This window comes from Corvus kubaryi, unplaced genomic scaffold (assembly GCF_017639235.1).
Source record: "Corvus kubaryi isolate FWS band 111438036 unplaced genomic scaffold, C.kubaryi_AGA036_p1.0 37385, whole genome shotgun sequence".
In the NCBI taxonomy this organism is placed as follows: Eukaryota; Metazoa; Chordata; class Aves; order Passeriformes; family Corvidae; genus Corvus; species Corvus kubaryi.
Window position 1 is genome coordinate 34,579,562 of NW_024581127.1, and position 12,760 is coordinate 34,592,321.

Sequence of the window (12,760 nt, forward strand, 5' to 3'; positions counted from 1 at the left end):
TCGTTCAGGTCTCTGCAGTCATGAGGACTGAGAAAATCTTTTCAGTTTCCTGGAACTGGAAGAGACTTAGCAGCAGAGTACCTAGTTCATACCTCCTACTGTTTTCTTCTTTCGTTTGCCTTCAAGACTTTATTACTTCACCAAATTCATTCTAAGCAATCCTGACCTCATCACCCAGGGCTGCTTGAGTTCAGAGTTGATCTTACTGTACTCAGGGTGGGAGAATTAAATGACCTGTCTGTGGTAGATGAATAAAAAGAAAATAAGCCAGGGGCCCGAGGTTTAGCTCTCTGATAACTGATGTGCTTTTAAGAAGCACAGCACATTTTCTCCCCTCAGTGAAGACCAAATTTAGGAGGAATGTCCTTCCTACCAGGCTTAGATGGTGGGGCTGACACTCGTATTTTGCTCATAGAGATCATCAGCTTCTAGGTCAAACTTCAGTTGATCATGAGGGCTACGTTTGCCACGTACTTTCACCCTGTCTGATTGAAGCAAGGAGCAGCTTGTTCTGTTCCTATTTCCAATCCTTCTCCTTTTTTTTCCCCCCTCTTGATTTGGCAACTTTATCTACCGTGTAAATAGACGGTCCCACGGCGATGTGAGTGAAGCAAAACAGCATCAGTGAAGAGAGGCACACATCTCCCCTCTCTGTAACCCAACATGCTCTGCTTTTCAAACCCATTTCACTGAATGACTTCAGCCTGACTGCACCCATCCTTCCCAGAGCCAACTGCCCGGGCTGCCACCACCTCCAGGTGGCATCTCCATACGCGAAGAGCAAGCAGATAAAACATTTCTTTAAGACTGTCTGGAAGGAGAGCATTCACTGGTGTTTTTATAGCATCACAACACATTCCTAAAGCTGCTCCTGCCCTTTCCTAGCTGTCTGTGCTATATCCTCAGCATCCTCTGTCTCCGCACATCTCTGCTGGCACCACATTTTGGCTGGCAGTGCTGTCTGAGAGCTGAGCTCTGCATTGTCCCTGGATCCTGATGCAAGACAGAGACTCCCTCACCGAGCAGCTGAAACCCCCAGCACTTGTGTAAATGGCCAATGCTTGAAAGAGCTCACAGACACATCAAGACTGTCTAGAAAGGATCGTGTTGTCTCTGCCTCCCAACATATGTGCTGCCCAGCTGGTGAGCAGGTTCCTGCTAGAAAGGCAAACAAGAGGAAGAATGAGTCACTGGCTCACCCATTAACACCCATCTAGTACCAAAAAAAATAAAATAAAATAAAATAGTGAGGAGTCCTTTTTTCCTGGGTTCACATGGAGTCAAGAACCAAATTCAGCTTGATTTCCTGCAGCAGAGACAACCCCAGCATGGGCACAGTGCCACTCTGGAGCTGTGGAAAAGTAGAAAGATGCTGGAAATAAAAAGTATGTCTCTATCTTTCAAAAAATAGACTGCTTTTGTATTTTGCATTTTGTTTTTGGACTGCTCAGCCACTTTTATTTTTAGAAACATGGTTGACTCCCACAAAACTTCATTGGCATCAATTTTTTAATCTCTCTTTGTTCCTGGCCTTTGGCAGGGTTTCAGTGGACTGCTCAGTGTCTGAGCAAATGTTCAGAGCCTGAGATTGAGAATCACTCTCATTTAGTGACTCTTTATAAAAAGTATCTGCCCATTTTACAGCCCTTCACTGCCAGGATGTTTCTGTTACTGCCCAAAAGCCTGATCCCAAATCAGGACAAAAATCAGAGGAATCTTGTCACCATCTGGAAGAGCCTTGTAGGGGTGGGTGGTCACTTGATGGGAATGGGGCTGGGGACTCAAGACAAGGTTAGAGTGGGGTCCCCCCTTTGTGGGAGAGAAGGATGAAAGTAGGAGAAGAGCTTTGAGGAGCAGGATGGGACAACACTTCATCATCCCACCATAACTTTTGGCACCATCGACAAAAGAATCTCATTGTGAATAATCATAGAACCAGAGTAATGTTTGGGTTGAAAGGCACCTGAAAGACCATCTCATTCCAACCTCCCTGCCATGGGCAGGGACACCTTCCACTATCCCAGATTGCCTCAAGCCCTGTTCATCCTGGCCTTGGACACTTCCAGGGATGGGGCAGCCACAGCTTCTCTGGGCAACCTGTGCCAGGGCCTCACCACCCTCATATTAAATAATTTATTTCTAATACCTTATCTAAATCTACCCTACTTCAGTCTGAAGTCATTTGCCCTTGTCCAGGCACTCCAGGCCCTTGTCCCAAGTCCCTCTCCAGCTCTCCTGGAGCCCCTTTAGGCACTGGAAGGGGCTCTAAGCTCTCCCTGGATCCTTCTCTTCTCCAGGTGAACACCCCCAGTTCTCCCAGCCTGTCTCCAGAGCAGAGGTACTCCACCTTCCTGAGCATCTTTGTGGCCTCCTCAGGACTCACTACAAATGATCCATGTCCCTATTACATTGGGGGGGACAGAGAATTGATTTCCTATTACAATCTCCCCATGCTTCCAATCAAACTTTTTTTCCCCCTTTTCCTCCAAACATCAGATGGGACACAATCATCCAAGTGGCAATACTGGGATGAAATAAAGATGCTTGGAAATTAGAATTTGATTACAGTGTTGTCTTTTTTAAGTGCACAGTTATGGGAGAGCACTGCACAGCAGAGCCCAGTTAGACAGGAACTTTTACTATCAAAAGGTTCTGTAGCATTTGTTCCTAAAGATACATTCAGTGAAACAGAATGTATTCAACAAAATTGGCCAAATGGCTTCTGTCCCTCTAAGTGTTCCCACTAAAGCCCCAAAACATCAATGGGGACTTTCCCAGTGCCCACCTATCCACGCAGGAGGGGTTGATGGTTCTTTCTCCTGGCCAGTGATAATTCCCACCTATCTCAGCCTAATCTACCCACCTGTAAACAACCTTAAAATATCCTTTTTATTGAAGGGAATTAAATGCTTGCCCTGATTTCTGTGTGCTCTGACAGCGAGGGCTGACATGAGCAAGAGGACATTGTTTTACTGGAGATATTTAACAACAGTCAACTTTGTTCAGAGGATGCGAGCTTCAATCTCCAGAAAAATGAAGAGTGACAACTTGAATTTCAAGTCAAATCAACTCAGGATATTTACTGATTTAGAGAAAAACACAAGAGCAGAAAGAAAATCATATTCTTCCTCAAGAATAGTGATAGAGTTATTACAGATCTAGGCAATGTCTCAAGGAAGAGAAACTAACAATATTAGGGAAATTTGGACACAGAGGTATATTTGGCACCAACGTGCCTGCAAAGTGAAATAATGAAAATAGGAAGAGTAAACATTGCTGAAGGGAACAGAATCTTGCTTCTGAGTTAGTTTGTCCAGGGAGAATGAAATAGGGAGAATTTGGCAGTTTGCTAATTTATCTTGCATGAGTCCTTTACAGGGCAGGATGAAGTGAATTTAACCTTCCAAACAGTGACAAGAAATAGGAAGTTTCAGGGAGAGAAGCAGTGCAGAGCAGCTTTATTATCCTCAGGTGCTCCGTGCTGTCTTGGTGATATACGCTCACAGAGATGTTAACCTTTCCTCACTCAGTCCCACACCACCCCATTAGCATACAGGCTTTCATGAGGATTGAAAAGCTACCTAAACTGTTTCCAAAATAAAGTATTCAGCGAAAGGATTAAGATAAAAAAATGCTGAAAGGTTTTCCGCTCAGCGCCTCCGGAACGTGACATGTAACAAAATCGTCCATAATCTGCCCATTTTTCCAGTTAATATCAGGACAATGTCTTAACTGCGTCAGAGGCAGGAGAGGCCACAGATAAACATTCAGATAATTTCTACCACAGATTTTTATTGCACTATCATTATTATTTATTTTACTTCTGTTTTAACTGTGCTATTGACTTTGCAAACTGATGGGGTTTTAACCATCCACATGAGTGTTCTTTATTAGTTTTAGCACTTAACCTACATGTTTCTTTCCTAACATCAGGCTATTCTGGCTTCTATCATTTAACTCCATGAATAATTCACCTGGTCTTCATTTGTATTTTAACCTTGAAAGTATTTATAGACTGTAATCATGTCTCTATTGATACTTTCTCCAAGACTATTTAATTTAGCTCCCTCATTTTCTCATCTGATGTTTATAGACTATATACCTCATGTTATTTCACTTGCCCTGTTCGTGTTCTTTTTTATTCTCTCTGTACATACCAATGCCCTTCCCAAGTCATAAACTCCAAGATTTCATTGCTTGTGCCATAAAAATATATTTCTGTTTGAAACTTCCACCCAAACACAGGAGAAATTTTGTCACATGTTAAAGTCCACTCTCAAAAATGCTGCATGGGCCTTGGATTGGTTGACTTGTTGCATCTTGATAATTTTCCTAACTATCTGACCTAGTCCCAAAGGACTCAAATCTGATCATTTTCCACTCCTACAGTAATAAAGAAGTAATGAACTGATTCTGAAAGGCTGGGACACACTCACTGAATTAAAATCATATTTCACTCCCTGAAAGAGACCTCTGTCTGCAAACCCACATTGGAGCAGGACTCTCTGTGGAAAGAGGACAGTTTTCTGCTGTTCCTCTGAAAGTCTGTGCTCATGAAAATGAGATTTTTATCACATAAACCCAGATTTTCACTGCACAAGAAGCCCCTCACTAACACAATTGTGTGCAGACACTGGCACTGAACCCATGAATTCTGTGGGGACAAAGGGATCACAGTGAACTACAGAAAGGATGTTTGCAGGAATTTATTTCCTTCTGCTCCCTGTCTACTCAAAACAGTGAAGTGTATTTCTCCAGCAGGAGATTCAACCCAACAAAGTTCTGCCCTTCTTTTTTTTGGCCTTTTCTCCAAACTGGCAATAGAGACAAAGAGCTTTATCCTGTTACCAGAGCTGCCACTTAACTCTATCAGATATCAAGTGCCATTCAGAGAAGAAGGGATAAACTAGGCAGATGCTGGTTCAGGACCGGTGCCATTGACATGTAAGTGGGATCCCTCTTAACACCAAATTGAGATGTTTGCACAGTGGATATCTTTGTTTGAATTGATCAGGCAGAAATTGAACTGCCAGAAATCCACCTCTCCAAGCTTTACATACCCACAGTGGAGGCACTGACCTCCGAGCTCCTGATTAAGACTCCCACTATAATCAATGGAGACATGGTCAATAAAGTCAATGGAGATAAGAGCCCTATTCTACAGATTAAAAAGATTGACAGCTACTTAACATGAGATTGTGTCATAGACTGTAAAGGGAGCTTGAATGTCAGGCTCAGAAGTAGAGATTTACACTACACGTGCCCAGCTGTGGCCAAGGGAGATGGGAAATAAAGAACAAACCAAAACAACACCAAAAAACCCCTTGACTGAAAACCACACAGATTTTTTTTTTTTCCCCATGGAAAACAATATATCCTACTTAGCTCAGCTGAGTACAATAAGATGTGTTTGTTTCTCCCAGCTACCTGTAGAAAGAGTTTTGTTGCCTTCAGAGATAGGAATCCACACTGTGGAGGAATTAACAGAGATTCCCTCAGCATGCATGGTTTGAGTTCCCAGTAGATTTGTCAGGGACTAGATGAGGACAGAGAGGCAAGACAAGTCTGGGGTGATGCCTTAGAACCTGCCTCCTGGATTCCCTCCTCATGGAGAAATCCTGTTTTTCTCCACATGGCACATGTAAGAGTAGAAAACGTGTTTGCAATTACCTGGCCAGTGTGACAAAGAAGCGGCAAAACCGCCTCTGTTTTACTGATGTGCAGTTTGTTTATTTACCTGCCACACAGAATGACCTTCTGTCTCACCACACAGAAGGCAGAATCATGTGAAACGTTCAACTTATTCTGACAAGTTTCCCTCAGCTGGTGAGGACGGGAGGCAACCAGCATCTCCCTCACAGACCAGGTCTTTAATAGACTCAACACCATGAGAATATGAAGTGATCTAAGCTATATATTCACACTGTATGAGATCACACTGCATCAAAACTTTGATAGATGCCTCTGCTGTTTGCTCATCCTTAAGGAGCAATGACCCGGACATTAGCATGTCTAGTAAATTGTTCTAATGTGTGGTGAAAGGGGACTAATGGATACAGTAATTGATTGTTTGATGGATAGCTGGGGAGCCCTTTGATTATGAGTTTTTGCTACGGTCCAAGACATTTTCATTCTCCAGTTAACCCAGAGCTGATTGCTTGCATGAATTATCTCCTTCTCTGACTGCAAATATCATTCACTTAATAAATATTTCATTAGAAACAAACCAGTGGTGGGGAGAGAGGAGGAAGCAGATGCTCAGTGCTGTGTTTTTGAAGATGTTACAGAGTTTACAGAACACACACAGATTATCCATGAAATGTGCTCGGGTCAGACAAGAGGTCTTTGCTTGTCCAGGATTTAGTGCTCAGAACAATGTGAGAAGCAAAAAGAAGCCTGGAGGTCAATTTATATCAATCAAGGGAGGCCCAATGTGGACCAAGAAGGATGTACTGCAGTGCTGAGGCCACTGTGTAAAAGTTGGCTTCCTCACAAATCCCACCCTCTTCTCTCCCAAGCTCCAGGCTGAGCTTTCATGTTACAAGGAGGGATCCTGACCAAGAAATATAATATCACCAAGAAAACAGTTATAATTCCTGGGATTTAGTTGGTGAGGGTGGAATTTTTATCCTAGTGAAGGCTATAGAAAAATTTTCCTGCCTATTAATGGAGTCCTTTTTGATCCTTTATTTTCCCGTGATGTCTCTTCAAAAGTTATTTCCACCATTATTTGGCTTTTGATATTTAATTATTCAGTGGCACCTGTACTGAACATGTCTGTCTCATTTCAGATGGTTACTTTCCAGCATGACACTTTACTTTTGAGTTATGAAGATCACTACTTTTCTCTCCAAGGAGGCTGCCCCGTTCTCCTAAAGGGCAGTGCAGAAATCAGGCAGAAACTGACTTTTTTTACCATTCAAACTCTGAACCCTGGATCAACCCTGTTTCACATCTCTTCAAGTTTTCAACTAAGAAAAGAGCAATATTTGCTGAGGACACTTTGGACTTCCACAGGCTCCAGTGAGATGAGGAACTTCACAAACTAAGCTTGAGTCACAAGTAGTTTGTTATAACATGGAGTCACTACAAAAGCTAATCCCAATTCACCTCACACTCTTAACATACTGAAAACTGCAGCAGTTTTTAAATCCTCTTTCACTGAAAAATTGTTGATGAGCAAAATACATAATGTTCCCTATTACTCTCCACCTTGTGTACGTCCCCTGGGCATTGAGACTCTCTTATCTTGTTTTCCTAGCTGTTCCTCCAGCATATTTATATTGTTAGTCTCACAATGGGTATCATTATGTCAATAAGCACAATTTAAATATTAATCCTATGGTTATGGGCAGAAATGTAACTGATCATATCATATGCTATAAAAGGGGGATTTCCATCACAAGGAAATGGCTTCGGTGCTGTTTTCTCTCAAATGCTTTTTCAAGAATTTTACAGAGGAGAATGACATGAACAGAGTAAGGGGGGAAAGCAGAGATGGTGACAAAGGAAGAGGGACAACCAAACAAATGAGAGCAGGGACTGTACAAGAGTGAAAGAAGAACATAAAAGGTGCTCAGAAATGGGACCCTTTAAAGATTAAAGAAAGCATGGAAGTGAACTAAAAGGAAGCCAAAGGCAGATCCAGGTCACCTTCAAAATGCACAGATCTCCCACGCAGGTATGACAGGGGCTGACATAGGACCCTCACAGGGACTGGAACTCTTGCTAGTGCTGATATATTTCAGCAGGAAGGGTAAGAGAAGGAAGGCAGAGAATCTTTCCAAAACTAGAGTAGCCATTATGAAAATCTACAAATTCCTGTTGTTTCTCCTTCATTACCATACACAGACCAACTATTGGGGAGCAGGAAATCTCATTTATAGGCAAAAATATCTCTCTTCTGTTGAAGAAATATTTGTCACCAGTTTCTGAAGATAAACTAACATTCTGCCCACATTCTGGAAAAGAATCTTTCTTGCCACAGAGTACTTCTAATAATAAAGACAAAAATGGGGAAAAAAAATTGGAAAAAACTGCTCCTCCAGATAAATACTAAACTCTGTATTTATCTGAGGTCAGACTGAGAGAAGAAATTGTTGGCACAGTTAGTGTTGGACATATATTTTCCACGCCAAATTGCGGAAGGTGACTGAGTCCACAATATCCCTGCATATTTTATTATAATCATGAGGCTGCACACCGACTTTCTCCATGGGAAGCTCTCCCTGAACCACTGACACTGCCTGCTGAGGGAGGTGACACTTTCCATCAGCAAAGGAGCATCGATCTGGCTCAGCATTTTAAAGTCCCTGGGGGGTTTACATTACCTTTCTGCTGGAGTCCTTCGATTTGCATCCACTGCCTGTGCTCTTACCCCTGCTTCTGCTCAGCTCAAACACAGCTGTGCTAATACACCAAAGCCACACAGCTAATCCATACTCCTCGAATCTATTTTCAGGTCTCCTTTGGCAAACGGAAGGGGGTGAGACCAGCGGGAACACAGAGAAGAGACAAGCCCTTGAGGTGTGTCCTGGGCCAGTCTCCCAAGGACGCTGATATGGGCTTAAGTTTTGTAAGAACTACAGAATCACTGAGGTTGCAAAAGATCTCCAAGATCACCAAGTCCAACTTTTGAACAACTACCACCCTGTCAACCAGACCAGGGCACCAACTGCCATGTTCAGTTGCTTCTTGAACACTTCCAGGGATGGTGAGTCTACCACCTCCCTGGGCAGCCCCTTCCAGTGCTTAACCACTCTTTCCATGAAGAAATTCTTCCTGATGTCCAACCTGGGCCTCCCTTGGCACAGCTTGAGGCCATTTCCTCTCATCCTGTCCTTTGTTCCCTGGGAGAAGAGACCAACACTGCCCTGGATACAATCTCCTGTCAGGGAATTGTAGAGAGGAAGAAGGTCCCTCCTGAGCCTCCTTTTCTCCAGGCGGAGCCCCCCCCCCCCAGCTCCCTCAGCCTCTCCTCACAGGACTGACTCCCTAAACCCTTCCACAGCTCTGCTGACCCTCCCTGGACACACTCCAGCCCCTCTTGACCTGAGGGGCCCCGAACTGCACACAGCACTTGAGGTGTGGCCTCACCAGTGCTGAGTACAGAGGAACAATCACTGCCCTGGTCAAAAAAAGAAACTACACTTGGCCGAGTTTCAGAAAAGGTTCTGAGCATTGCCCACATCCTGAAGTCCCTGGAATTTTTCCAAGAGGAGCTATGATAGCTCAGTTGTCCTGGATGAGTGTTGTCATTGATAACTCCATCCTGCCAACCAAAACATGTCTACTGGAGTGTGAGGATGGAGATATTCTTCTCCTCCAGTCTCCCCCTATCATGCAGTGACAGTGCCCAGTCCAACACTCCTCAGAAGAAATTGGCTTTCTCTGAAAGAAATCTGAGGCCTTCTACCCTGACTTATTTTAAATATGCCTGGTAGGTCTCATGAGTAATGTACCTACACAAAGAGATCTCAGAAAATGTACAGATTGTGCGGGAACATAAATTTTGACTGAGCAAGTGATGAATAGAATGCAGAGCAACATCCTCAGATTTTGGGCAAAGAATATATAATCATTCAGTGGTGTTTGCGAAACATGTCAGGCTCTGTCAGGAAGAAGGGTTATAAATAAATGTGAGGGAGATACTTTAATAATACTATTTCATATACACTCAATAATGAACTTTAATTATTTCTTTGGGTTTCTTTCTTCTTTCACTGTAGCAGATGAGTCAAGCCCAGATGTGTAATGAAACCGATACTGGCATCGCAGCGTTTTCTTTAGAGGTGGCTGAAAGAGCTCTATGGATCAGCTGTCAAATCATTTCTCCTCCACTGGGGTTTCCTTCATGTGTCTCACCCAGAATTTAATTCCTCCACATATGGCATGAGTGAATCATAGCACAAGGAATTTTCTTGATGGAAAAGATTTTGCAGACAAGCGGTCTTCTCACATCACTTGTCCTGAAATGAAGCCAAAGTCATCTTTATCATAGGCAGTGGAGCAACCTGCCAAGAGGAACCAGTTGCCATGGTATGTAAGACCATAGCATCTATAACTTTGCATTCTGAAACTATGAAAACTAATTTAGAGCTTATCAGTAACCTTATCACCAAATATTTGCAGCAGGGAATGTGGAGATTGATTTGTTTCCTGCTGTGATGCTGGGAATTAACAGAGGATATCAAAAGGAAAGCTCCGAGGTGTTAAATGTAATGATGTGGATAAATATGAAATATCTCACCCATTCCTTGGCTTTTCAGTAGAAACTCAGGGAAATGAACAGAGGAAGGTGTCACATCACTCCTTTTGCAAAATGACTTCCTGTCAACATCTGCAATGACTACACTTCTTTCTTGAAGAGGAAACCACATGTGATGAATCTCACTGAAATACTTTCATTCTCCCTTCCATCTTTCCTGCTCTGTAAGCAAGGAAAACAACAACACAACCCTACTGAAAGAAACAGGATGTTCTCCAAATCTCCTCACCATGAAGACACTGCGGCCCGATTCCTCTGCTCTCAGAGACAGGAGCTTTCACCAAGGGGCCACACAAAAGTGTCTGACTTCACTTGCCAGGTTTACTCCCATTCCCACACCCAATATTCCATGATAAAGAGTGGATAAACAAACCCAGGAAACACACCAATGCTGTAGGCTCTTTGCATGCAAAAAGTCCTTGCACCTGATAGCTACTCAACCTATTCCTCTTTATAAACACATCCAGACCCACCAATTTCCACTTCCTTCTGAGAATCATGAAAAAAACAGAACAAAAGAAACAGAACAAAAAACCCAAGACACAGCAAAGCAGAGAACCCTGGCAGGACCTGTGGATGTGTGGAGAGATGAGCCTGTGCTGGAGGAGTTTTGCTGGTGGGACTTGAGACCCTGTGGAAGGGCCCCACTCTGGAGCAGGGTGAGGAGGAAAGAGGAGCAGAGATAACTTGTGATAAACTGGCCCCATTTCCCATGCACCTGTGATGCTGGTGGGGAGGAGGCAGAGAATTCAGGAGTGAGTTCTCCTGGGAAGATGGGAGAGGTAAGGGAAAGATGTTTTATGATTCCGTTTTATTTCTCATTATCATACTCTGATTTAATTGATAGGAAATTAAACTAATTTCTCCAAAGCAAGCCTGTTTTGCCGGTGACAGTAACTGGTGAGTGATTTCTCCTTGTCCTAATCTTGACCCATAAGCCTGTCATGACATTTTGTCTCCCCTGATCAGCTGAGGGGGGTGACAATGCAGCTTTTGTGGGCACTGGTGTCCAGCCAGGGGCCACACACCACAAATGGGGATGGGTTCTTCCCCCTACAGAGCAGAAACATCTCAGTTTGCAAACTGTTTGTGATCTGCAGGGGCATCTACTAAAATTCAGCATTGGAAGGTTTCCCAACTTACCTCCTCTTTAGTATCAAGTCTTATATGCAATCACCAGTTTGTAAACAAAGAAGCAGTTCCAAATAAAGCAGCTCCAAAAATAGCCCACAAAGCTCCAGACCACACATTTTAAAACCTTTGCTTTCGTGGTCAGTTAATAATTTGCAACATTTGTCTGCTCCTCACAGCTTAGAAGGGCAAAAAGCAGCAGTGGTGAGCTCTGAGATTGAAGAGGGAACAAGGGGAGAGTCAAGAAGACAAAAGGGTGATGAAAGGGATTTTGTGTGAACTCAAGTCTACAACGGGTCAGTGCCTGTAGGCTTGGAAGCAACAAGCAATGTTAGGAGGAGAAAAAGGTTTTATAACACTGGGTATCATCAAGCCCAAAATAAAATGCATCTCAAGAGAAACAGGACTGGTGTAGGACAAGAAAACAAATGACATCCCACATGCAAAGAATGCATCTTTGTAAAACGAGCCTCTTTGTATGAGGGACAAAACATATAAAAACGAAACAAAAAAGAAGGCAGACAACAAAACATTTAAACAAAAAATATGGCTCTCTGTAAATAAAAATCCCTTTCCCCCTTTTTGTGCAAAACACTCCCTCATACCCCACTTTTTGCAGTCTGGGACTGGCTGGCAGCTCCGACCAGGCAGGCAGGTGTCCAACAGGTGAACACCATTTTCTATCACCATTTACCTGCTCTCACACTGATGAGCTGAGGTTTCTTGTTCATTTAAAAAATTACAAACCTTTTAAACTCAAAAATAGCAAATTAGCACTTCCCCATGCTACACCAGAAATGTGTCACCATGTCACCTTCTGCCATTTATCAGATGGCCTTCCAGACCCTACTGTGCCTGAGGCAGATGTGCCGATGAGCAAGACCTATGCTCACTCTCAGTGCCAAAACGATATGAACTGGGTCGGGAGAGGACCTGCACAGACAGCCCTGTGGACTTTAGTAAAGATGAGAACCAGACCAGCTGAGGCTAAAAACTGCCTAGCTCCCAACAGATGTGAACTAAAGCTCAAATTCCTCCTTCCTAGGGACCTCAGAAGTCATATATTTATACACAACATCATTAATATTATACTTATTTAAACCCTGTTATTATGTGTGTTCTCCTCAGTACAGAGAGGGGACATGGAGCAGATTTCCACAATCGAGCAAGGAATTCTGTCCCCAACAGACACACAAAACACCCTGTTTCACCCCAACTCTTTGCAGAGTTTATTCTCATCTCAGTGATTCATCAGGGCTTCCCTGACACCGTTTTCATCTGAGCACTGCAAAACCAGGCTCCCACATCCATCCGAGTCCTGTGCCAGCAGATGGCACTCCAAAGTGTGCAGCATCCACAGCT

The 12,760-nt window shown here is 43.3% G+C and overlaps 1 protein-coding gene across 11 annotated transcripts in view; it reads right to left on the bottom strand.

The window, feature by feature from the left end:
* Window positions 1-12,760, bottom strand: part of TSNARE1 (t-SNARE domain containing 1) — a 462,499-nt gene that overhangs the window by 227,788 nt on the left and 221,951 nt on the right. The gene's annotated exons all lie outside the window — the stretch shown is intronic.